Here is a 27,328-nt window from a genome sequence, read left to right on the forward strand (position 1 = left end):
TATATCGTTATACGTTATAACGTAACACTATATAACGTTAGACGTTATATGGTAATCGTATATAACGATATACGTTATTACGTAATAGTATATATCGTTATAAGTTATAACGTAACAATATATAACGTTATACGTTATATGGTAATACTATATAACGATATACGTTATTACGTAATAGTATATATCGTTATACGTTATAACGTAACAGTATATAATGTTATACGTTATATGGTAATAGTATATATCGTTATACGTTATAACGTAATAATATATAACGTTATACGTTATATGGTAATAGTATATATCGTTATACGTTATAACGTAACAATATATAACGTTATACGTTATATGGAAATACTATATAACGATATACCTTATTACGTAATAGTATATATCGTTATGCGTTATAACGTAACACTATATAACGTTATACGTTATATGGTAATAGTATATATCGTTATACGTTATAACGTAACACTACATAACGTTATACGTTATATGGTAATACTATATAACGATATACGTTATTACGTAATAGTATATAACGATATACGTTATTACGTAATAGTATATAACGATATACGTTATTACGTAATAGTATATATCGTTATACGTTATAACGTAACACTATATAACGTTATACGTTATATGGTAATAGTATATATCGTTATACGCTATAACGTAACAATATATAACGTTATACGTTATATGGTAATAGTATATATCGTTATACGTTATAACGTAACACTATATAACGTTATACGTTATATGGTAATTCTATATAACGTTATACGTTATTACGTAATAGCATATATCGTTTTACGTTATATGATAATGCTGTATAACGTTATACGTTATAACGTAACAGTATATAACGTTATACGTTATATGGTAATAGTATATATCGTTATACGTTATAACGTAACAATATATAACGTTATACGTTATATGGTAATACTATATAACGATATACGTTATTACGTAATAGTATATACCGTTATACGTTATAACGTAACACTATATAACGTTATACGTTATATGGTAATATTATATATCGTTATACGCTAGAACGTAACAATATATAACGTTATACGTTATATGGTAATAGTATATATCGTCATACGTTATAACGTAACAATATATAACGTGATACGTTATATGGTAATCGTATATAACGATATACGTTATTACGTAATAGTATATATCGTTATACGTTTTAACGTAACAATATATAACGTTATACGTTATATGGTAATAGTATATATCGTTGTACGCTATAACGTAAGAATATATAACGTTATACGTTATATGATAATACTATATAACGATATACGTTATTACGTAATAGTATATATCGTTATACGTTATAACGTAACACTATATAACGTTATACGTTATATGGTAATTCTATATAACGTTATACGTTATTACGTAATAGTATATATCGTTTTACGTTTTATGGTAATAGTATGTATCGTTATACGCTATAACGTAACAATATATAACGTTATACGTTATATGGTAATAGTATATATCGTTATACGTTATAACGTAACAATATATAACGTTATACGTTATATGGTAATACTATATAACGATATACGTTATTACGTAATAGTATATATCGTTATACGTTATAACGTAACAATATATAACGTTATACGATATATGGTAATAGTATATATCGTTATACGTTATAACGTAACAATATATAACGTTATACGTTATATGGAAATACTATATAACGATATACGTTATTACGTAATAGTATATATCGTTATACGTTATAACGTAACACTATATAACGTTATACGTTATATGGTAATACTATATATCGTTATACGTTATAACGTAACAATATATAACGTTATACGTTATATGGTAATACTATATAACGATATACGTTATTACGTAATAGTATATATCGTTATACGTTATAACGTAACACTATATAACGTTATACGTTATATGGTAATTCTATATAACGTTATACGTTATTACGTAATAGTATATATCGTTTTACGTTATATGGTAATGCTGTATAACGTTATACGTTATAACGTAACAGTATATAACGTTATACGTTATATGGTAATAGTATATATCGTTATACGTTATAACGTAACAATATATATCGTTATACGTTATATGGTAATACTATATAACGATATACGTTATTACGTAATAGTATATATCGTTATACGTTATAACGTAACACTATATAACGTTATACGTTATATGGTTATAGTATATACCGTTATACGCTATAACGTAACAATATATAACGTTATACGTTATATGGTAATAGTATATATCGTTATACGTTATAACGTAACACTATATAACGTTATACGTTATATGGTAATTCTATATAACGTTATACGTTATTACGTAATAGTATATATCGTTTTACGTTATATGGTAATGCTGTATAACGTTATACGTTATAACGTAACAGTATATAACGTTATACGTTATATGGTAATAGTATATATCGTTATACGTTATAACGTAACAATATATAACGTTATACGTTATATGGTAATAGTATATATCCTTATACGTTATAACGTAACAATATATAACGTTATACGTTATATGGAAATACTATATAACGATATACTTTATTACGTAATAGTATATATCGTTATACGTTATAACGTAACACTATATAACGTTATACGTTATATGGTAATACTATATATCGTTATACGTTATAACGTAACAATATATAACGTTAGACGTTATATGGTAATCGTATATAACGATATACGTTATTACGTAATAGTATATATCGTTATACGTTATAACGTAACAATATATAACGTTATACGTTATATGGTAATACTATATAACGATATACGTTATTACGTAATAGTATATATCGTTATACGTTATAACGTAACACTATATAACGTTATACGATAAATGGTAATTCTATATAACGTTATACGTTATTACGTAATAGTATATATCGTTTTACGTTATATGGTAATAGTATATATCGTTATACGTTATAACGTAACAATATATTACGTTATACGTTATATAGTAATACTATATAACGATATGCGTTATAACGTAACACTATATAACGTTATACGTTATATGGTAATTCTATATAACGTTATACGTTATTACGTAATAGTATATATCGTTTTACGTTATATGGTAATGCTGTATAACGTTATACGTTATAACGTAACAGTATATAACGTTATACGTTATATGGTAATAGTATATATCGTTATACGTTATAACGTAACAATATATAACGTTATACGTTATAGGGTAATACTATATAACGATATACGTTATTACGTAATAGTATATATCGTTATACGTTATAACGTAACACTATATAACGTTATACGTTATATGGTAATAGTATATATCGTTATACGCTATAACGTAACGATATATAACGTTATACGTTATATGGTAATAGTATATATCGTTATACGTTATAACGTAACACTATATAACGTTATACGTTATATGGTAATTCTATATAACGTTATACGTTATTACGTAATAGTATATATCGTTTTACGTTATATGGTAACGCTGTATAACGTTATACGTTATAACGTAACAGTATATAACGTTATACGTTATATGGTAATAGTATATATCGTTATACGTTATAACGTAACAATATATAACGTTATATGTTATATGGTAATAGTATATATCCTTATACGTTATAACGTAACAATATATAACGTTAGACGTTATATGGTAATCGTATATAACGATATACGTTATTACGTAATAGTATATATCGTTATACGTTATAACGTAACACTATATAACGTTATACGTTATATGGTAATAGTATATATCGTTATACGTTATAACGTAACAATATATAACGTTATACGTTATATGGTAATAATATATAACGATATACGTTATTACGTAATAGTATATATCGTTATATGTTATAACGTAACACTATATAACGTTATACGTTATAACGTAATAGTATATATCGTTATACGTTATAACGTAACACTATATATCGTTTTACGATATATGGTAATGCTACATAACGTTATACGTTATAACGTAACACTATATAACGTTATACGTTATATGGTAATACTATATCTCGTTATACGTTATAACGTAACAATATATAACGTTATACGTTATATGGTAATACTATATAACGATATACGTTATTACGTAATAGTATATATCGTTATACGTTATAACATAACACTATATATCGTTTTACGATATATGGTAATGCTACATAACGTTATACGTTATAACGTAACACTATATAACGTTATACGTTATATGGTAATAGTATATATCGTTATACGCTATAACGAAACAATATATAACGTTATACGTTATATGGTAATAGTATATATCGTTATACGTTATAACGTAACACTATATAACGTTATACGTTATATGGTAATTCTATATAACGTTATACGTTATTACGTAATAGTATATATCGTTTTACGTTATATGGTAATGCTGTATAACGTTATACGTTATAACGTAGCAGTATATAACGTTATGCGTTATATGGTAATAGTATATATCGTTATACGTTATAACGTAACACTATATAACGTTATACGTTATATGGTAATAGTATATATCGTTATACGTTATAACGTAACAATATATAACGTTATACGTTATATGATAATACTATATAACGATATACGTTAATACGTAATAGTATATATCGTTATACGTTATAACGTAACACTATATAACGTTAGACGTTATATGGTAATCGTATATAACGATATACGTTATTACGTAATAGTATATATCGTTATACGTTATAACGTAACAATATATAACGTTATACGTTATATGGTAATACTATATAACGATATACGTTATTACGTAATAGTACATATCGTTATACGTTATAACGTAACAGTATATAATGTTATACGTTATATGGTAATAGTATATATCGTTATACGTTATAACGTAACAATATATAACGTTATACGTTATATGGTAATAGTATATATCGTTATACGTTATAACGTAACAATATATAACGTTATACGTTATATGGAAATACTATATAACGATATACCTTATTACGTAATAGTATATATCGTTATACGTTATAACGTAACACTATATAACGTTATACGTTATATGGTAATAGTATATATCGTTATACGTTATAACGTAACACTATATAACGTTATACGTTATATGGTAATACTATATAACGATATACGTTATTACGTAATAGTATATAACGATATACGTTATTACGTAATAGTATATATCGTTATACGTTATAACGTAACACTATATAACGTTATACGTTATATGGTAATAGTATATATCGTTATACGCTATAACGTAACAATATATAACGTTATACGTTATATGGTAATAGTATATATCGTTATACGTTATAACGTAACACTATATAACGTTATACGTTATATGGTAATTCTATATAACGTTATACGTTATTACGTAATAGTATATATCGTTTTACGTTATATGGTAATGCTGTATAACGTTATACGTTATAACGTAACAGTATATAACGTTATACGTTATATGGTAATAGTATATATCGTTATACGTTATAACGTAACAATATATAACGTTATACGTTATATGGTAATACTATATAACGATATACGTTATTACGTAATAGTATATACCGTTATACGTTATAACGTAACACTATATAACGTTATACGTTATATGGTAATATTATATATCGTTATACGCTAGAACGTAACAATATATAACGTTATACGTTATATGGTAATAGTATATATCGTCATACGTTATAACGTAACAATATATAACGTTATACGTTATATGGTAATCGTATATAACGATATACGTTATTACGTAATAGTATATATCGTTATACGTTTTAACGTAACAATATATAACGTTATACGTTATTTGGTAATAGTATATATCGTTGTACGCTATAACGTAAGAATATATAACGTTATACGTTATATGATAATACTATATAACGATATACGTTATTACGTAATAGTATATATCGTTATACGTTATAACGTAACACTATATAACGTTATACGTTATATGGTAATTCTATATAACGTTATACGTTATTACGTAATAGTATATATCGTCTTACGTTTTATGGTAATAGTATGTATCGTTATACGCTATAACGTAACAATATATAACGTTATACGTTATATGGTAATAGTATATATCGTTATACGTTATAACGTAACAATATATAACGTTATACGTTATATGGTAATACTATATAACGATATATGTTATTACGTAATAGTATATATCGTTATACGTTATAACGTAACAGCATATAACGTTATACGTTATATGGTAATAGTATATATCGTTATACGTTATAACGTAACAATATATAACGTTATACGATATATGGTAATAGTATATATCGTTATACGTTATAACGTAACAATATATAACGTTATACGTTATATGGAAATACTATATAACGATATACGTTATTACGTAATAGTATATATCGTTATACGTTATAACGTAACACTATATAACGTTATACGTTATATGGTAATACTATATATCGTTATACGTTATAACGTAACAATATATAACGTTATACGTTATATGGTAATACTATATAACGATATACGTTATTACGTAATAGTATATATCGTTATACGTTATAACGTAACACTATATAACGTTATACGTTATATGGTAATTCTATATAACGTTATACGTTATTACGTAATTGTATATATCGTTTTACGTTATATGGTAATGCTGTATAGCGTTATACGTTATAACGTAACAGTATATAACGTTATACGTTATATGGTAATTCTATATAACGTTATACGTTATTACGTAATTGTATATATCGTTATACGTTATATGGTAATACTATATAACGATATACGTTATTACGTAATAGTATATATCGTTATACGTTATAACGTAACACTATATAACGTTATACGTTATATGGTAATAGTATATATCGTTATACGCTATAACGTAACAATATATAACGTTATACGTTATATGGTAATAGTATATATCGTTATACGTTATAACGTAACACTATATAACGTTATACGTTATATGGTAATTCTATATAACGTTATACGTTATTACGTAATAGTATATATCGTTTTACGTTATATGGTAATGCTGTATAACGTTATACGTTATAACGTAACAGTATATAACGTTATACGTTATATGGTAATAGTATATATCGTTATACGTTATAACGTAACAATATATAACGTTATACGTTATATGGTAATAGTATATATCCTTATACGTTATAACGTAACAATATATAACGTTATACGTTATATGGAAATACTATATAACGATATACGTTATTACGTAATAGTATATATCGTTATACGTTATAACGTAACACTATATAACGTTATACGTTATATGGTAATACTATATATCGTTATACGTTATAACGTAACAATATATAACGTTAGACGTTATATGGTAATCGTATATAACGATATACGTTATTACGTAATAGTATATATCGTTATACGTTATAACGTAACAATATATAACGTTATACGTTATATGGTAATACTATATAACGATATACGTTATTACGTAATAGTATATATCGTTATACGTTATAACGTAACAGTATATAACGTTATACGTTATATGGTAATAGTATATATCGTTATACGTTATAACGTAACACTATATAACGTTATACGTTATATGGTAATAGTATATATCGTTATACGTTATAACGTAACAATATATAACGTTATACGTTATATGATAATACTATATAACGATATACGTTAATACGTAATAGTATATATCGTTATACGTTATAACGTAACACTATATAACGTTATACGTTAAATGGTAATTCTATATAACGTTATACGTTATTACGTAATAGTATATATCGTTTTACGTTATATGGTAATAGTATATATCGTTATACGCTATAACGTAACAATATATAACGATATACGTTATATGGTAATAGTATATATCGTTATACGTTATAACGTAACAATATATAACGTTATACGTTATATGGTAATACTATATAACGATATACGTTATTACGTACTAGTATATATCGTTATACGTTATAACGTAACAGTATATAACGTTATACGTTATATGGTAATAGTATATATCGTTATACGTTATAACGTAACAATATATAACGTTATACGTTATATGGTAATAGTATATATCGTTATACGTTATAACGTAACAATATATTACGTTATACGTTATATAGTAATACTATATAACGATATGCGTTATTACGTAATGCTATATAACGTTATACGTTATAACGTAACACTATATAACGTTATACGTTATATGGTAATAGTATATATCGTTATACGTTATAACGTAACAATATACAACGTTATACGTTATAAGGTAATACTATATAACGATATACGTTATTACGTAATAGTATATATCGTTATACGTTATAACGTAACACTATATAACGTTATACGTTATATGGTAATTCTATCTAACGTTATACGTTATTACGTAATGGTATATATCGTTTTACGTTATATGGTAATGCTGTATAACGTTATACGTTATAACGTAACAGTATATAACGTTATACGTTATATGGTAATAGTATATATCGTTATACGTTATAACGTAACAATATATAACGTTATACGTTATATGGTAATACTATATAACGATATACGTTATTACGTAATAGTATATATCGTTATACGTTATAACGTAACACTATATAACGTTATACGTTATATGGTAATAGTATATATCGTTATACGCTATAACGTAACAATATATAACGTTATACGTTATATGGTAATAGTATATATCGTTATACGTTATAACGTAACACTATATAACGTTATACGTTATATGGTAATTCTATATAACGTTATACGTTATTACGTAATAGTATATATCGTTTTACGTTATATGGTAATGCTGTATAACGTTATACGTTATAACGTAACAGTATATAACGTTATACGTTATATGGTAATAGTATATATCGTTATACGTTATAACGTAACAATATATAACGTTATACGTTATATGGTAATAGTATATATCCTTATACGTTATAACGTAACAATATATAACGTTATACGTTATATGGAAATACTATATAACGATATACGTTATTACGTAATAGTATATATCGTTATACGTTATAACGTAACACTATATAACGTTATACGTTATATGGTAATACTATATATCGTTATACGTTATAACGTAACAATATATAACGTTAGACGTTATATGGTAATCGTGTATAACGATATACGTTATTACGTAATAGTATATATCGTTATACGTTATAACGTAACAATATATAACGTTATACGTTATATGGTAATACTATATAACGATATACGTTATTACGTAATAGTATATATCGTTATATGTTATAACGTAACAGTATATAACGTTACACGTTATATGGTAATAGTATATATCGTTATACGTTATAACGTAACACTATATAACGTTATACGTTATATGGTAATAGTATATATCGTTATACGTTATAACGTAACAATATATAACGTTATACGTTATATGATAATACTATATAACGATATACGTTAATACGTAATAGTATATATCGTTATACGTTATAACGTAACACTATATAACGTTATACGTTAAATGGTAATTCTGTATAACGTTATACGTTATTACGTAATAGTATATATCGTTTTACGTTATATGGTAATAGTATATATCGTTATACGCTATAACGTAACAATATATAACGATATACGTTATATGGTAATAGTATATATCGTTATACGTTATAACGTAACAATATATAACGTTATACGTTATATGGTAATAGTATATATCGTTATACGTTATAACGTAACAATATATAACGTTATACGTTATATGATAATACTATATAACGATATACGTTAATACGTAATAGTATATATCGTTATACGTTATAACGTAACACTATATAACGTTATACGTTAAATGGTAATTCTATATAACGTTATACGTTATTACGTAATAGTATATATCGTTTTACGTTATATGGTAATAGTATATATCGTTATACGCTATAACGTAACAATATATAACGATATACGTTATATGGTAATAGTATATATCGTTATACGTTATAACGTAACAATATATAACGTTATACGTCATATGGTAATAGTATATATCGTTATACGTAATAACGTAACAATATATTACGTTATACGTTATATAGTAATACTATATAACGATATGCGTTATTACGTAATGCTATATAACGTTATACGTTATAACGTAACACTATATAACGTTATACGTTATATGGTAATAGTATATATCGTTATACGTTATAACGTAACAATATATAACGTTATACGTTATATGGTAATAATATATAACGATATACGTTATTACGTAATAGTATATATCGTTATATGTTATAACGTAACACTATATAACGTTATACGTTATAACGTAATAGTATATACCGTTATACGTTATAACGTAACACTATATATCGTTTTACGATATATGGTAATGCTACATAACGTTATACGTTATAACGTAACACTATATAACGTTATACGTTATATGGTAATAGTATATATCGTTATACGCTATAACGAAACAATATATAACGTTATACGTTATATGGTAATAATATATAACGATATACGTTATTACGTAATAGTATATATCGTTATATGTTATAACGTAACACTATATAACGTTATACGTTATAACGTAATAGTATATACCGTTATACGTTATAACGTAACACTATATATCGTTTTACGATATATGGTAATGCTACATAACGTTATACGTTATAACGTAGCAGTATATAACGTTATGCGTTATATGGTAATAGTATATATCGTTATACGTTATAACGTAGCACTATATAACGTTATACGTTATATGGTAATTCTATATAACGTTATACGTTATTACGTAATAGTATATATCGTTTTACGTTATATGGTAATGCTGTATAACGTTATACGTTATAACGTAGCAGTATATAACGTTATGCGTTATATGGTAATAGTATATATCGTTATACGTTATAACGTAACAATATATAAGGTTATACGTTATATGGTAATACTATATAACGATATACGTTATTACGTAATAGTATATATCGTTATACGTTATAACGTAACACTATATAACGTTATACGTTATATGGTAATAGTATATATCGTTATACGCTATAACGTAACAATATATAACGTTATACCTTATATGGTAATAGTATATATCGTTATACGTTATAACGTATCAGTATATAACGTTATACGTTATATGGTAATACTATATAACGATATACGTTATTACGTAATAGTATATATCGTTATACGTTATAACGTAACAGTATATAACGTTATACGTTATATGGTAATAGTATATATCGTTATACGTTATAACGTAACAATATATAACGTTATACGTTATATGGTAATAGTATATATCCTTATACGTTATAACGTAACAATATATAACGTTATACGTTAGATGGAAATACTATATAACGATATACGTTATTACGTAATAGTAAATATCGTTATACGTTATAACGTAACAGTATATAACGTTATACGTTATATGGTAATAGTATATATCGTTATACGTTATAACGTAACACTATATAACGTTATACGTTATATGGTAATAGTATATATCGTTATACGTTATAACGTAACAATATATAACGTTATACGTTATATGGTAATAATATATAACGATATACGTTATTACGTAATAGTATATATCGTTATATGTTATAACGTAACACTATATAACGTTATACGTTATAACGTAATAGTATATACCGTTATACGTTATAACGTAACACTATATATCGTTTTACGATATATGGTAATGCTACATAACGTTATACGTTATAACGTAACACTATATAACGTTATACGTTATATGGTAATACTATATATCGTTATACGTTATAACGTAATAGTATATACCGTTATACGTTATAACGTAACACTATATATCGTTTTACGATATATGGTAATGCTACATAACGTTATACGTTATAACGTAACACTATATAACGTTATACGTTATATGGTAATACTATATATCGTTATACGTTATAACGTAACAATATATAACGTTATACGTTATATGGTAATACTATATAACGATATACGTTATTACGTAATAGTATATATCGTTATACGTTATAACATAACACTATATATCGTTTTACGATATATGGTAATGCTACATAACGTTATACGTTATAACGTAACACTATATAACGTTATACGTTATATGGTAATAGTATATATCGTTATACGTTATAACGTAACAATATATAACGTTATACGTTATATGGTAATAGTATATATCCTTATACGTTATAACGTAACAATATATAACGTTATACGTTAGATGGAAATACTATATAACGATATACGTTATTACGTAATAGTATATATCGTTTTACGTTATATGGTAATGCTGTATAACGTTATACGTTATAACGTAGCAGTATATAACGTTATGCGTTATATGGTAATAGTATATATCGTTATACGTTATAACGTAGCACTATATAACGTTATACGTTATATGGTAATTGTATATAACGTTATACGTTATTACGTAATAGTATATATCGTTTTACGTTATATGGTAATGCTGTATAACGTTATACGTTATAACGTAGCAGTATATAACGTTATGCGTTATGTGGTAATAGTATATATCGTTATACGTTATAACGTAACAATATATAAGGTTATACGTTATATGGTAATACTATATAACGATATACGTTATTACGTAATAGTATATATCGTTATACGTTATAACGTAACACTATATAACGTTATACGTTATATGGTAATAGTATATATCGTTATACGCTATAACGTAACAATATATAACGTTATACGTTATATGGTAATAGTATATATCGTTATACGTTATAACGTATCAGTATATAACGTTATACGTTATATGGTAATACTATATAACGATATACGTTATTACGTAATAGTATATATCGTTATACGTTATAACGTAACAGTATATAACGTTATACGTTATATGGTAATAGTATATATCGTTATACGTTATAACGTAACAATATATAACGTTATACGTTATATGGTAATAGTATATATCCTTATACGTTATAACGTAACAATATATAACGTTATACGTTAGATGGAAATACTATATAACGATATACGTTATTACGTAATAGTATATATCGTTATACGTTATAACGTAACACTATATAACGTTATACGTTATATGGTAATACTATATATCGTTATACGTTATAACGTAACAATATATAACGTTAGACGTTATATGGTAATCGTGTATAACGATATACGTTATTACGTAATAGTATATATCGTTATACGTTATAACGTAACAATATATAACGTTATACGTTATATGGTAATACTATATAACGATATACGTTATTACGTAATAGTATATATCGTTATATGTTATAACGTAACAGTATATAACGTTATACGTTATATGGTAATAGTATATATCGTTATACGTTATAACGTAACACTATATAACGTTATACGTTATATGGTAATAGTATATATCGTTATACGTTATAACGTAACAATATATAACGTTATACGTTATATGATAATACTATATAACGATATACGTTAATACGTAATAGTATATATCGTTATACGTTATAACGTAACACTATATAACGTTATACGTTAAATGGTAATTCTATATAACGTTATACGTTATTACGTAATAGTATATATCGTTTTACGTTATATGGTAATAGTATATATCGTTATACGCTATAACGTAACAATATATAACGATATACGTTATATGGTAATAGTATATATCGTTATACGTTATAACGTAACAATATATAACGTTATACGTTATATGGTAATACTATATAACGATATACGTTATTACGTAATAGTATATATCGTTATACGTTATAACGTAACAGTATATAACGTTATACGTTATATGGTAATAGTATATATCGTTATACGTTATAACGTAACAATATATAACGTTATACGTCATATGGTAATAGTATATATCGTTATACGTAATAACGTAACAATATATTACGTTATACGTTATATAGTAATACTATATAACGATATGCGTTATTACGTAATGCTATATAACGTTATACGTTATAACGTAACACTATATAACGTTATACGTTATATGGTAATAGTATATAACGTTATACGTTATAACGTAACAATATATAACGTTATACGTTATATGGTAATAATATATAACGATATACGTTATTACGTAATAGTATATATCGTTATATGTTATAACGTAACACTATATAACGTTATACGTTATAACGTAATAGTATATACCGTTATACGTTATAACGTAACACTATATATCGTTTTACGATATATGGTAATGCTACATAACGTTATACGTTATAACGTAACACTATATAACGTTATACGTTATATGGTAATAGTATATATCGTTATACGCTATAACGAAACAATATATAACGTTATACGTTATATGGTAATAGTATATATCGTTATACGTTATAACGTAACACTATATAACGTTATACGTTATATGGTAATTCTATATAACGTTATACGTTATTACGTAATAGTATATATCGTTTTACGTTATATGGTAATGCTGTATAACGTTATACGTTATAACGTAGCAGTATATAACGTTATGCGTTATATGGTAATAGTATATATCGTTATACGTTATAACGTAGCACTATATAACGTTATACGTTATATGGTAATTCTATATAACGTTATACGTTATTACGTAATAGTATATATCGTTTTACGTTATATGGTAATGCTGTATAACGTTATACGTTATAACGTAGCAGTATATAACGTTATGCGTTATATGGTAATAGTATATATCGTTATACGTTATAACGTAACAATATATAAGGTTATACGTTATATGGTAATACTATATAACGATATACGTTATTACGTAATAGTATATATCGTTATACGTTATAACGTAACACTATATAACGTTATACGTTATATGGTAATAGTATATATCGTTATACGCTATAACGTAACAATATATAACGTTATACGTTATATGGTAATAGTATATATCGTTATACGTTATAACGTATCAGTATATAACGTTATACGTTATATGGTAATACTATATAACGATATACGTTATTACGTAATAGTATATACCGTTATACGTTATAACGTAACAGTATATAACGTTATACGTTATATGGTAATAGTATATATCGTTATACGTTATAACGTAACAATATATAACGTTATACGTTATATGGTAATAGTATATATCCTTATACGTTATAACGTAACAATATATAACGTTATACGTTAGATGGAAATACTATATAACGATATACGTTATTACGTAATAGTATATATCGTTATACGTTATAACGTAACAGTATATAACGTTATACGTTATATGGTAATAGTATATATCGTTATACGTTATAACGTAACAATATATAACGTTATACGTCATATGGTAATAGTATATATCCTTATACGTAATAACGTAACAATATATTACGTTATACGTTATATAGTAATACTATATAACGATATGCGTTATTACGTAATGCTATATAACGTTATACGTTATAACGTAACACTATATAACGTTATACGTTATATGGTAATAGTATATATCGTTATACGTTATAACGTAACAATATATTACGTTATACGTTATATGGTAATAATACATAACGATATACGTTATTACGTAATAGTATATATCGTTATATGTTATAACGTAACACTATATAACGTTATACGTTATAACGTAATAGTATATACCGTTATACGTTATAACGTAACACTATATATCGTTTTACGATATATGGTAATGCTACATAACGTTATACGTTATAACGTAACACTATATAACGTTATACGTTATATGGTAATACTATATATCGTTATACGTTATAACGTAACAATATATAACGTTATACGTTATATGGTAATACTATATAACGATATACGTTATTACGTAATAGTATATATCGTTATACGTTATAACATAACACTATATATCGTTTTACGATATATGGTAATGCTACATAACGTTATACGTTATAACGTAACACTATATAACGTTATACGTTATATGGTAATAGTATATATCGTTATACGCTATAACGAAACAATATATAACGTTATACGTTATATGGTAATAGTATATATCGTTATACGTTATAACGTAACACTATATAACGTTATACGTTATATGGTAATTCTATATAACGTTATACGTTATTACGTAATAGTATATATCGTTTTACGTTATATGGTAATGCTGTATAACGTTATACGTTAAATGGTAATTCTATATAACGTTATACGTTATTACGTAATAGTATATATCGTTTTACGTTATATGGTAATAGTATATATCGTTATACGCTATAACGTAACAATATATAACGATATACGTTATATGGTAATAGTATATATCCTTATACGTTATAACGTAACAATATATAACGTTATACGTTAGATGGAAATACTATATAACGATATACGTTATTACGTAATAGTATATATCGTTATACGTTATAACGTAACACTATATAACGTTATACGTTATATGGTAATACTATATATCGTTATACGTTATAACGTAACAATATATAACGTTATACGTTATGTGGTAATCGTATATAACGATATACGTTATTACGTAATAGTATATATCGTTATATGTTATAACGTAACAGTATATAACGTTATACGTTATATGGTAATAGTATATATCGTTATACGTTATAACGTAACAATATATAACGTTATACGTTATATGGTAATAGTATATATCCTTATACGTTATAACGTAACAATATATAACGTTATACGTTATATGGAAATACTATATAACGATATACGTTATTACGTAATAGTATATATCGTTATACGTTATAACGTAACAATATATAACGTTATACGTTATATGGTAATACTATATAACGATATACGTTATTACGTAATAGTATATATCGTTATACGTTATAACGTAACAGTATATAACGTTATACGTTATATGGTAATAGTATATATCGTTATACGTTATAACGTAACAATATATAACGTTATACGTTATATGGTAATAGTATATATCGTTATACGTTATAACGTAACAATATATAACGTTATACGTTATATGGAAATACTATATTACGATATACGTTATTACGTAATAGTATATATCGTTATACGTTATAACGTAACACTATATAACGTTATACGTTATATGGTAATACTATATATCGTTATACGTTATAACGTAACAATATATAACGTTATACGTTATATGGTAATACTATATAACGATATACGTTATTACGTAATAGTATATATCGTTATACGTTTTAACGTAACAATATATAACGTTATACGTTATATGGTAATACTATATAACGATATACGTTATTACGTAATAGTATATATCGTTATACGTTATAACGTAACACTATATAACGTTATACGTTATATGGTAATACTATATATCGTTATACGTTATAACGTAACAATATATAACGTTATACGTTATATGGTAATACTATATAACGATATACGTTATTACGTAATAGTATATATCGTTATACGTTATAACGTAACAATATATAACGTTATACGTTATATGGTAATAATATATAACGATATACGTTATTACGTAATAGTATATATCGTTAAATGTTATAACGTAACGCTATATAACGTTATACGTTATAACGTAATAGTATATATCGTTATACGTTATAACGTAACACTATATAACGTTATACGTTATATGGTAATACTATATATCGTTATACGTTATAACGTAACAATATATAACGTTATACGTTATATAGTAATACTATATAACGATATGCGTTATTACGTAATAGTATATTTCGTTATACGTTATAACGTAACACTATATAACGTTGTACGTTATATGGTAATTCTATATAACGTTATGCGTCATTACGTTATAGTATATAACGTTATACGTTATATGGTAATACTATATATCGTTATACGTTATAACGTAACAATATATAACGTTATACGTTATATGGTAATACTATATAACGATATACGTTATTACGTAATAGTATATATCGTTATACGTTATAACATAACACTATATATCGTTTTACGATATATGGTAATGCTACATAACGTTATACGTTATAACGTAACACTATATAACGTTATACGTTATATGGTAATAGTATATATCGTTATACGCTATAACGAAACAATATATAACGTTATACGTTATATGGTAATAGTATATATCGTTATACGTTATAACGTAACACTATATAACGTTATACGTTATATGGTAATTCTATATAACGTTATACGTTATTACGTAATAGTATATATCGTTTTACGTTATATGGTAATGCTGTATAACGTTATACGTTATAACGTAGCAGTATATAACGTTATGCGTTATATGGTAATAGTATATATCGTTATACGTTATAACGTAACAGTATATAAGGTTATACGTTATATGGTAATACTATATAACGATATACGTTATTACGTAATAGTATATATCGTTATACGTTATAACGTAACACTATATAACGTTATACGTTATATGGTAATAGTATATATCGTTATACGCTATAACGTAACAATATATAACGTTATACGTTATATGGTAATAGTATATATCGTTATACGTTATAACGTATCAGTATATAACGTTATACGTTATATGGTAATACTATATAACGATATACGTTATTACGTAATAGTATATATCGTTATACGTTATAACGTAACAGTATATAACGTTATACGTTATATGGTAATAGTATATATCGTTATACGTTATAACGTAACAATATATAACGTTATACGTTATATGGTAATAGTATATATCCTTATACGTTATAACGTAACAATATATAACGTTATACGTTAGATGGAAATACTATATAACGATATACGTTATTACGTAATAGTATATATCGTTATACGTTATAACGTAACACTATATAACGTTATACGTTATATGGTAATACTATATATCGTTATACGTTATAACGTAACAATATATAACGTTATACGTTATGTGGTAATCGTATATAACGATATACGTTATTACGTAATAGTATATATCGTTATACGTTATAACGTAACAGTATATAACGTTATACGTTATATGGTAATAGTATATATCGTTATACGTTATAACGTAACAATATATAACGTTATACGTTATATGGTAATAGTATATATCCTTATACGTTATAACGTAACAATATATAACGTTATACGTTATATGGAAATACTATATAACGATATACGTTATTACGTAATAGTATATATCGTTATACGTTATAACGTAACACTATATAACGTTATACGTTATATGGTAATACTATATATCGTTATACGTTATAACGTGACAATATATAACGTTAGACGTTATATGGTAATCGTATATAACGATATACGTTATTACGTAATAGTATATATCGTTATACGTTATAACGTAACAATATATAACGTTATACGTTATATGGTAATACTATATAACGATATACGTTATTACGTAATAGTATATATCGTTATACGTTATAACGTAACAGTATATAACGTTATACGTTATATGGTAATAGTATATGTCGTTATATGTTATAACGTATCACTATATAACGTTATACGTTATATGGTAATAGTATATATCGTTATACGTTATAACGTAACAATATATAACGTTATACGTTATATGATAATACTATATAACGATATACGTTATTACGTAATAGTATATATCGTTATACGTTATAACGTAACACTATATAACGTTATACGTTATATGTTAATTCTATATAACGTTATACGTTATTACGTAATAGTATATATCGTTTTACGTTATATGGTAATAGTATATATCGTTATACGCTATAACGTAACAATATATAACGATATACGTTATATGGTAATAGTATATATCGTTATACGTTATAACGTAACAATATATAACGTTATACGTTATATGGTAATACTATATAACGATATACGTTATTACGTAATAGTATATATCGTTATACGTTATAACGTAACAGTATATAACGTTATACGTTATATGGTAATAGTATATATCGTTATACGTTATAACGTAACAATATATAACGTTATACGTTATATGGTAATAGTATATATCGTTATACGTTATAACGTAACAATATATAACGTTATACGTTATATGGAAATACTATATTACGATATACGTTATTACGTAATAGTATATATCGTTATACGTTATAACGTAACACTATATAACGTTATACGTTATATGGTAATACTATATATCGTTATACGTTATAACGTAACAATATATAACGTTATACGTTATATGGTAATACTATATAACGATATACGTTATTACGTAATAGTATATATCGTTATACGTTTTAACGTAACAATATATAACGTTATACGTTATATGGTAATACTATATAACGATATACGTTATTACGTAATAGTATATATCGTTATACGTTATAACGTAACACTATATAACGTTATACGTTATATGGTAATACTATATATCGTTATACGTTATAACGTAACAATATATAACGTTATACGTTATATGGTAATACTATATAACGATATACGTTATTACGTAATAGTATATATCGTTATACGTTATAGCGTAACAATATATAACGTTATACGTTATATGGTAATAATATATAACGATATACGTTATTACGTAATAGTATATATCGTTAAATGTTATAACGTAACGCTATATAACGTTATACGTTATAACGTAATAGTATATATCGTTATACGTTATAACGTAACACTATATAACGTTATACGTTATATGGTAATACTATATATCGTTATACGTTATAACGTAACAATATATAACATTATACGTTATATAGTAATACTATATAACGATATGCGTTATTACGTAATAGTATATTTCGTTATACGTTATAACGTAACACTATATAACGTTGTACGTTATATGGTAATTCTATATAACGTTATGCGTCATTACGTTATAGTATATAACGTTATACGTTATATGGTAATACTATATATCGTTATACGTTATAACGTAACAATATATAACGTTATACGTTATATAGTAATACTATATAACGATATGCGTTATTACGTAATAGTATATATCGTTATACGTTATAGCGTAACACTATATAACGTTGTACGTTATATGGTAATTCTATATAACGTTATGCGTTATTACGTAATAGTATATATCGTTATACGTTATAACGTAACACTATATAACGTTATACGTTATATGGTAATAGTATATATCGTTATACGCTATAACGTAACAATATATAACGTTATACGTTATATGGTAATAGTATATATCGTTATACGTTATAACGTATCAGTATATAACGTTATACGTTATATGGTAATACTATATAACGATATACGTTATTACGTAATAGTATATATCGTTATACGTTATAGCGTAACAATATATAACGTTATACGTTATATGGTAATAATATATAACGATATACGTTATTACGTAATAGTATATATCGTTAAATGTTATAACGTAACGCTATATACGTTATACGTTATAACGTAATAGTATATATCGTTATACGTTATAACGTAACACTATATAACGTTATACGTTATATGGTAATACTATATATCGTTATACGTTATAACGTAACAATATATAACATTATACGTTATATAGTAATACTATATAACGATATGCGTTATTACGTAATAGTATATTTCGTTATACGTTATAACGTAACACTATATAACGTTGTACGTTATATGGTAATTCTATATAACGTTATGCGTCATTACGTTATAGTATATAACGTTATACGTTATATGGTAATACTATATATCGTTATACGTTATAACGTAACAATATATAACGTTATACGTTATATAGTAATACTATATAACGATATGCGTTATTACGTAATAGTATATATCGTTATACGTTATAGCGTAACACTATATAACGTTGTACGTTATATGGTAATTCTATATAACGTTATGCGTTATTACGTAATAGTATATATCGTTATACGTTATAACGTAACACTATATAACGTTATACGTTATATGGTAATAGTATATATCGTTATACGCTATAACGTAACAATATATAACGTTATACGTTATATGGTAATAGTATATATCGTTATACGTTATAACGTATCAGTATATAACGTTATACGTTATATGGTAATACTATATAACGATATACGTTATTACGTAATAGTATATATCGTTATACGTTATAACGTAACAGTATATAACGTTATACGTTATATGGTAATAGTATATATCGTTATACGTTATAACGTAACAATATATAACGTTATACGTTATATGGTAATAGTATATATCCTTATACGTTATAACGTAACAATATATAACGTTATACGTTAGATGGAAATACTATATAACGATATACGTTATTACGTAATAGTATATATCGTTATACGTTATAACGTAACACTATATAACGTTATACGTTATATGGTAATACTATATATCGTTATACGCTATAACGTAACAATATATAACGATATACGTTATATGGTAATAGTATATATCGTTATACGTTATAACGTAACAATATATAACGTTATACGTTATATGGTAATACTATATAACGATATACGTTATTACGTAATAGTATATATCGTTATACGTTATAACGTAACAGTATATAACGTTATACGTTATATGGTAATAGTATATATCGTTATACGTTATAACGTAACAATATATAACGATATACGTTATATGGTAATAGTATATATCGTTATACGTTATAACGTAACAATATATAACGTTATACGTTATATGGTAATACTATATAACGATATACGTTATTACGTAATAGTATATATCGTTATACGTTATAACGTAACACTATATAACGTTATACGTTATATGTTAATTCTATATAACGTTATACGTTATTACGTAATAGTATATATCGTTTTACGTTATATGGTAATAGTATATATCGTTATACGCTATAACGTGACAATATATAACGATATACGTTATATGGTAATAGTATATATCGTTATACGTTATAACGTAACAATATATAACGTTATACGTTATATGGTAATACTATATAACGATATACGTTATTGCGTAATAGTATATATCGTTATACGTTATAACGTAACAGTATATAACGTTATACGTTATATGGTAATAGTATTTATCGTTATACGTTATAACGTAACAATATATAACGTTATACGTTATATGGTAATAGTATATATCGTTATACGTTATAACGTAACAATATATAACGTTATACGTTATATGGAAATACTATATAACGATATACGTTATTACGTAATAGTATATATCGTTATACGTTATAACGTAACAATATATAACGTTATACGTTATATGGTAATAATATATAACGATATACGTTATTACGTAATAGTATATATCGTTATATGTTATAACGTAACGCTATATAACGTTATACGTTATAACGTAATAGTATATATCGTTATACGTTATAACGTAACACTATATAACGTTATACGTTATATGGTAATACTATATATCGTTATACGTTATAACGTAACAATATATAACGTTATACGTTATATGGAAATACTATATAACGATATACGTTATTACGTAATAGTATATATCGTTATACGTTATAACGTAACAATATATAACGTTATACGTTATATGGTAATAATATATAACGATATACGTTATTACGTAATAGTATATATCGTTATATGTTATAACGTAACGCTATATAACGTTATACGTTATAACGTAATAGTATATATCGTTATACGTTATAACGTAACACTATATAACGTTATACGTTATATGGTAATACTATATATCGTTATACGTTATAACGTAACAATATATAACGTTATACGTTATATAGTAATACTATATAACGATATGCGTTATTACGTAATAGTATATATCGTTATACGTTATAACGTAACACTATATAACGTTGTACGTTATATGGTAATTCTATATAACGTTATGCGTCATTACGTTATAGTATATAACGTTATACGTTATATGGTAATACTATATATCGTTATACGTTATAACGTAACAATATATAACGTTATACGTTATATAGTAATACTATATAACGATATGCGTTATTACGTAATAGTATATATCGTTATACGTTATAGCGTAACACTATATAACGTTGTACGTTATATGGTAATTCTATATAACGTTATGCGTTATTACGTAATAGTATATATCGTTATACGTTATAACGTAACACTATATAACGTTATACGTTATATGGTAATAGTATATATCGTTATACGCTATAACGTAACAATATATAACGTTATACGTTATATGGTAATAGTATATATCGTTATACGTTATAACGTATCAGTATATAACGTTATACGTTATATGGTAATACTATATAACGATATACGTTATTACGTAATAGTATATATCGTTATACGTTATAACGTAACAGTATATAACGTTATACGTTATATGGTAATAGTATATATCGTTATACGTTATAACGTAACAATATATAACGTTATACGTTATATGGTAATAGTATATATCCTTATACGTTATAACGTAACAATATATAACGTTATACGTTAGATGGAAATACTATATAACGATATACGTTATTACGTAATAATATATATCGTTATACGTTATAACGGAACACTATATAACGTTATACGTTATATGGTAATACTATATATCGTTATACGCTATAACGTAACAATATATAACGATATACGTTATATGGTAATAGTATAAATCGTTATACGTTATAACGTAACAATATATAACGTTATACGTTATATGGTAATACTATATAACGATATACGTTATTACGTAATAGTATATATCGTTATACGTTATAACGTAACAGTATATAACGTTATACGTTATATGGTAATAGTATATATCGTTATACGTTATAACGTAACAATATATAACGATATACGTTATATGGTAATAGTATATATCGTTATACGTTACAACGTAACAATATATAACGTTATACGTTATATGGTAATACTATATAACGATATACGTTATTACCTAATAGTATATATCGTTATACGTTATAACGTAACACTATATAACGTTATACGTTATATGTTAATTCTATATAACGTTATACGTTATTACGTAATAGTATATATCGTTTTACGTTATATGGTAATAGTATATATCGTTATACGCTATAACGTTACAATATATAACGATATACGTTATATGGTAATAGTATATATCGTTATACGTTATAACGTAACAATATATAACGTTATACGTTATATGGTAATACTATATAACGATATACGTTATTACGTAATAGTATATATCGTTATACGTTATAACGTAACAGTATATAACGTTATACGTTATATGATAATAGTATATATCGTTATACGTTATAACGTAACAATATATAACGTTATACGTTATATGGTAATAGTATATATCGTTATACGTTATAACGTAACAATATATAACGTTATACGTTATATGGAAATACTATATAACGATATACGTTATTACGTAATAGTATATATCGTTATACGTTATAACGTAACACTATATAACGTTATACGTTATATGGTAATACTATATATCGTTATACGTTATAACGTAACAATATATAACGTTATACGTTATATGGTAATACTATATAACGATATACGTTATTACGTAATAGTATATATCGTTATACGTTTTAACGTAACAATATATAACGTTATACGTTATATGGTAATACTATATAACGATATACGTTATTACGTAATAGTATATATCGTTATACGTTATAACGTAACACTATATAACGTTATACGTTATATGGTAATACTATATATCGTTATACGTTATAACGTAACAATATATAACGTTATACGTTATATGGTAATACTATATAACGATATACGTTATTACGTAATAGTATATATCGTTATACGTTATAACGTAACAATATATAACGTTATACGTTATATGGTAATAATATATAACGATATACGTTATTACGTAATAGTATATATCGTTATATGTTATAACGTAACGCTATATAACGTTATACGTTATAACGTAAGAGTATATATCGTTATACGTTATAACGTAACACTATATAACGTTATACGTTATATGGTAATACTATATATCGTTATACGTTATAACGTAACAATATATAACGTTATACGTTATATAGTAATACTATATAACGATATGCGTTATTACGTAATAGTATATATCGTTATACGTTATAACGTAACACTATATAACGTTGTACGTTATATGGTACTTCTATATAACGTTATGCGTTATTACGTTATAGTATATAACGTTATACGTTATATGGTAATACTATATATCGTTATACGTTATATCGTAACAATATATAGCGCTATACGTTATATGGTAATACTATATAACGATATACGATATTACGTAATAGTATATATCGTTATACGTTATTACGTAATAGTATATAATGTTATACTTTATATGGTAATACTATATAACGTTATACGTTATATGGTAATACTATATAACAATATACGTTATTACGTAATAGTATATATCGTTTTACGTTATATGGTAATACTATATATCGTTATACGTTATAACGTAACAATATATAACGTTATATGTTATATGGTAATACTATTTAACGATATACGTTATTACGTAATAGTATATATCGTTATACGTTATAACGTAACACTATATAACGTTATACGTTATATGGTAATAGTATATATCCTTATACGTTATAACGTAACAATATATAACGTTATACGTTAGATGGAAATACTATATAACGATATACGTTATTACGTAATAGTATATATCGTTATACGTTATATCGTAACACTATATAACGTTATACGTTATATGGTAATACTATATATCGTTATACGTTATAACGTAACAATATATAACGTTATACGTTATATGGTAATCGTATATAACGATATACGTTATTACGTAATAGTATATATCGTTATACGTTATAACGTAACAGTATATAACGTTATACGTTATATGGTAATAGCATATATCGTTATACGTTATAACGTAACAATATATAACGTTATACTTTATATGGTAATAGTATATATCCTTATACGTTATAACGTAACAATATATAACGTTATACGTTATATGGAAATACTATATAACGATATACGTTATTACGTAATAGT

Source organism: Bombus affinis, chromosome 18 (genome assembly GCF_024516045.1).
Source record: "Bombus affinis isolate iyBomAffi1 chromosome 18, iyBomAffi1.2, whole genome shotgun sequence".
Classification (NCBI taxonomy): Eukaryota; Metazoa; Arthropoda; class Insecta; order Hymenoptera; family Apidae; genus Bombus; species Bombus affinis.